General features: G+C 40.6%; 1 non-coding gene across 1 annotated transcript; it reads left to right on the top strand.

The window, feature by feature from the left end:
- Positions 1-5,299: 5,299 nt before the first annotated feature.
- Positions 5,300-5,406, top strand: LOC128578642 (U6 spliceosomal RNA). The gene has a single exon (XR_008377781.1). It is a non-coding gene; the product is annotated as a U6 spliceosomal RNA (small nuclear RNA).
- Positions 5,407-5,639: the final 233 nt, after the last annotated feature.

Genomic DNA, 5,639 nt, shown 5'->3' on the forward strand with positions numbered 1-5,639 from the left:
TGCAATTGTTAGGTAAAGTCCCTCTAAAAATAAAATTTTTTAAGAAGAAAAAAAAACCCCAAAGCTGTCATTGTATTGCAAATGTATATATTAATTAGCATTAATATATACAAATGTATATATTAATTAGCATTAATATATACATAATATATAATTAGCGTAGCTATGATCAACGTGTGGTTCCCACAGCCTTGTGGCCCCTAAGACTCCACAAAGGGTTTTGAAACAGGAGATCAAATCAATTTTTATAACATCACGGCATCATGTTCTTGCTCTTCAGTCACGACACAGGCACTTCAGGTGCAAAACCGTGGTGTCTGGTTCCTCAGAACAGGTGGAGGAGTGGTACCAAAAGGTACAAATCGTCCTTGTGTTTTTTGGCTCCAGTGAGACTCAATAAATAAATAAATAAAAGAAGAAAAAGAAATAGTGGGGGAAAGGCAGCTTCTCTTAAGAAAGACCTTGATGAAACCATACCAATTATTGCTTTTATTCAGTCTCCTCTGCTCTGTATATACGTCTTGAGTGATGAGCAGGAGGGAATGAGAAGCATTTATTTGCCCCGTGCACCTGCCGCTTACTAAACCTCCCTGCTTGTCTTGGGGAACACAGCAAGTCTGGTGTTAGCTGTGAGTGCAACCCACATAGCCGCCTTTTCCACGTAAGAACCAAAGTGTTTGAAAGAATGTCTAAGGGTCCATCTGTGCTAATGCCGAATGCCGCAAAGTGAGCCTTTTATGTGAAGGAAAAGTTAGATTTGGGGGAAATCATCTATCTCAGTGGTTCTCAACCTGTGGGTCACAGCCCCTTTAGGGGTCAAATGACCCTTTTACAGGGGTCACCTAAGACCATCCTGCATATCGGATATTTACATTACGATTCATAACAGTATCAAAATTACAGTTATGAAGTAGTAACGAAAATAATTTTATGTTTGGGGGTCACCACAACATGAGGAACTGTACTAAAGGGTTGAGGCATTCGGCGCCTGTGGCTCAGTGGGTAGGGTGCCGGCCCCATCCATAATACCGAGGTTGGTGGGTTCAAACCCTGCCCCGGCCAAACTGCAACAAAAAAATAGCTGGGCATTGTGGCAGGTGCCTGTAATCCCAGCTACTCGGGAGGCTGAGGCAAGAGAATTGCCTAAGCCCAGGAGTTGGAGGTTGCTGTGAGCTGTGACACCACGGCACTCTACCAAGGGCCATAAAGTAAGACTCTGTCTCTACAAAAAAAAAGAAAATACACAAATTTTATGGATGTGATTTTAGATTCCTCACTGCAAACAAACTTATAATGATTTCTAAATTATCAGAAAAGTCTGTTAAAATATTCCTCTTCTTCTGATCAGAGAAGGTTAAGCATCCCGCTAACGACTTTTCTCCTTAATCAGGAATCTCTGGGACAGAGATTTTCAAATGGTGTGCTGTGACAGGATCGTAGGAGTGCTGTGAAAATTTTTCAAAGGTCATTAATTATTTCAAAAGAGGTTCAAAGCACAGTAAGTATATATACATTAATTAATATATATTTTAATTAAGACATTTCAATTAAAAGATATATTTTTAATTGAAAGATATATTTTTTAATTTCACATTAATGTAATTAGGTGACAAAGTATGCATTTGTTAGGTAGAGTCCCTGTTGTAGTTGTGTCCCTCACCCAGGAGGTGTGCTGTAGACATTCTGCCCATTAAGTAGGACCATGTCCATCCCCTTCTCTCCTCTGCTCTCGCCCCTCCCCTAATTTGAATACTGTTGAGTTTTTCCCTTTGTGTTTACATGTATTAGATCATCCACTGGCTTCATATTAGTATTGAGTACATCGGATACTTGCTTTTCCATTCTTGGGATACTTTACTAAGAAGAATGTCCTTCAACTCCATTCAGGTTAATACAAAAGATGTAAAGTCTCCATCTTATTTTAATGGCTGCATAGTATTTCATGGTGTACATGCCATAGTTAATCCATTCCTGGGTTGGTAGGCATTTAGGTTGTTTCCACAACGAGGCAATTGTAAATTGAGCTGGGACAAACCATCTAGTGCATTGTCCTCATGGTAAAATGATTTTTTTTTTCTTCTGGGTAGATGCCTAGTAATGGGATTGGAGGATCAAACGGGAGGTCTACTTTGAGTTCTTTGAGGATTCTCCATTCTTCCTTCAAAAGAAGCTGCATTTGTTTGCAGTCCCACCAACAGTATAAAAGTGTTCCTCTGTCTCCACAGCCACACATGTATCTGCAGCTTCAGGACTTAAGCTTTTCTTTACCTTTTTTTTTTTATTATTATTAACGTAATTTAAGTGTGCCATGGAAGTTGAAGTATAGGTTAAACTGTGCTGTGAGATTAAAAAAAAAAAAAAAGGTTGAAAAACGTTGTAGCATCTTTTTGTCAGTGCTGTGCCATTACCAGGCCATGTTAACCAGCGTGATGAAAATGTGTCATACGGTCTATAAAACCAGTGTATGGTGCCCCATGATCACATTAATGTACACAGCTATGATTTAATAAAAAAAAAAAATGATAAAAACTTGAAAAGTATGGCATTGAAAGAGAATTAGAGTAAGCAGCATTTCTGCACCCTCCCTGAGTGATAGGGTGTCTCTTTTCGAATCTTCAAGACAGAGATACCCCTGCGTCCTCTCTGCCTGGACCAATCTGCTTCCCACTTTGTCTGGGCTCATTGCATTTGGACTGAGGGACCCAAGGAGTAAATAATAGTTAGCACACCACTGGTTTGCTGGGACTTGGCATTCTGATGATCCTCTTCAATCTGCCTGCTTCCATTTGGTTTTTGCTGTTGTTGGTTATCAAGTTTTAGAGATGTTTTAGTTTCACTGCAAAGGCCAGGGTAAAGGACAGAGAGTTCTCATCTACCCCCTTCTCCAACCTATGCACAGCCTGCACTGCCATCAACACCCTGGCATTGAATTTGTCATGAATCATTAACCTGCAATCCTAGAACTCTGGGAGGCTGAAGCAAGTGCACTGCTTGAGCTCAGGAGTTCGAGACCAGCCTGAGCAAGAGTGAGACTCCATCTCTAAAAACAGCCAGGTGTGGGGGCCGGTACTCCTGTAGTTCCAGCTACTGGGGAGGCTGAGGCAGGGGGATCGCTTGAGCCCAAGAATTTACCATCCCACTAAAGATGAGCTATGATGCCATAGCACTCTACCCAGTGTGACAGAGTAACACGCTAAGTAAATAAATAAATAAATAAAATTATTAAGTGGCATCGATATATCCTTCTCACCGAAAGTCCACAGTTTGGTTCTATCAGACCTCGCATGAGTTTACATTAACATTCATTCATTTTGCACATACAGCTGGTCTGGATAAATGCACACTGATATTTTTCTACAATTATACAAGTATAGAGGAGAGGAGAGTTTCCCTGCCCTGGAAATCCTCCCTGCACCACGTCCCTTTCTCCCTCTTCCCAGGACAAAGCACTGATCCTTTTATTGTCTACAGGGGTTTTCCTTTTCTAGAACATCCTAGAATTGGAATGATACGGTCTGTAGCCTTTTCACCCTGGCCTTTTTTTTTTTTTTCCTGCTTAGTGATAACACATCTAAGGTTACTCCACATCTTTTTCATGGCATGATAGCTCATTTCATTTTAGGGAGGAATAACATTTCAACGAGTGGATGTGAGGCAGCTCATTTTTCTATTCACCTGTGGAAACTACATCGTGGTGGCTTCCAAGATTTGGCAGTTCTGCATAAAGCCGCTATAAACGTTGATGTACAGGTTTTGTGTGGACATAACTTTTTAACTCATTTTGGGTAGCTACTTGGGAGAGCACGCAGTAGCTGGATTGCATGGTAAGAGAATGTTGGGTTTTGTAGAAAGCGGCCAAACTGTCTTCCTGCCAGCTGTGAATGAGATTTCCCGCCGTTCCACATCCTTGCCAGTGTTTGAGTTTATCCATGTTGCGAATTTTGGCCATTTTAATAGGTAGGTAGTGGCCCTTTCATTTATAGAATCCTTAGATGGTCTGTGTATGCAACCAGTCCCGGTTTATTGAATTCTCCCGGTGGGAAAGTCAAGACAGGATGAAGTGGCTCCATCTGTGAAGTGAACTGTGAACCACGCTAATTTATATGGGGAAGTCCTAACTCCTAGGATCTCAGGCTAGAGCTGGATTTAAAGATGGGTATTTAAAGAGGTGATTAAGGTAAAGAGGTGATTAGGGTGGGCCCTGACCCACAGGACTGGTGTCCTTATAATAAGAGATTAGGGGACAGACATGCACCGAGGGTCGACCCCGTGACAACACAGGGAGAAGACAGTGTCTGCACGCCAAGAAGAGAGGACTCAGGAGGACCAACCCGAGAAACCTTGATCTCAGATTTTTACCTTCCAAGACTTCGAAGAAAGGTAGTTTCTTTCTGTCGTTAAGAAACGCAGTCTATGTGGTGCTTTGCTGTGATAGCCTACATAGACTAATATCCCATTTTATCATGAACCGGAATGCAGCGAGTGTTTTTTTAAATGGTGTGTGTATGTCTCTCTGAGTGTATAAAGGAATGTGGGGCACCGGCCCCATATGCCGGTGGTGGTGGGTTCAAGCCCAGCCCTGGCCAAAACTGCAAAAAAAAAAAAAAGAAAAAAAAGAAAAAGGAATGCTTTGCTATGGAATTCATTTATAGCCCCACAAATTCCGTAAAAATTCTTTTCCGGCAGTGTTTTGGTTTCTTTTGACACAATTATAAAATGTATTTTGGCAGCTCTCCATTTCTCTCAAGAGTTTTGGTTGAAGGAAGAAATTAGTCACCTCAGCCAATATCCCACTAACGTTTTCATTTACCATGTCCAGTTTTCTTTTCCTTGTTTTGTCTTTTTAAATGGTTCATTGATTATTTATACAGTGTATTGAGCATCTTTTCTTTGTAGTTATGTTGCATGGGGCTGGCCCGTAAGGACATTAATCAGTGGTTAAAATCTTAAAATGCTACTTTAATATTCAATAATATTAACAAAGTATTTAATCCATTATTGAAAATTAAGTCAATATTTCTTTCTTTCTTTTTTTTTTTTAATGACTCTCTGACAGCAATTGAACCAGATCCTCAGTTGTAAGGCTACCCAACAGGATGGGTCTGTGGACTTAATTGCTAATCTCTGTCTCCCGTAATAAATGAGGCTGGGCAGTCCCCTCTAGTAATTGGCAATTTACATAAAGCTGAGAGAGAAAAGGGACAGTCACAGCTGTAAAAGCGGTTTATGTCAACTGTGGGTTGTTTGAATGTCTCTCCTTCCAGGATTATGGGGGAAGGTGTAAAAGAAAGGAATTTCAGTGCTCGCTTCGGCAGCACATACACTAAAATTGGAACGATACAGAGAAGATTAGCATGGCCCCTGCGCAAGGATGACACACAAATTCGTGAAGCGTTCCATATTTAAAAAAAAAAAAAAAGAAAGGAATTTTAGTCTTGACTACCATCCTTTGTGTAAGCAGATTTTTTTTCTTTAATTGTTGGGGATTCATTGAGGGTACACAGAAGCAGGTTACATTGATTACTTCTGGAGAAATCAGAGCAGCCCCAGAGAACATTTACTCTGTTCAATTAACATTCAGATTTTTCTTGTTGTTGTTTTCTTATAATGTAATTCAGGCCGTGTTTTAGGTATATCTG

The sequence above is a fragment of the Nycticebus coucang genome, chromosome X (genome assembly GCF_027406575.1).
Source record: "Nycticebus coucang isolate mNycCou1 chromosome X, mNycCou1.pri, whole genome shotgun sequence".
In the NCBI taxonomy this organism is placed as follows: domain Eukaryota; kingdom Metazoa; phylum Chordata; class Mammalia; order Primates; family Lorisidae; genus Nycticebus; species Nycticebus coucang.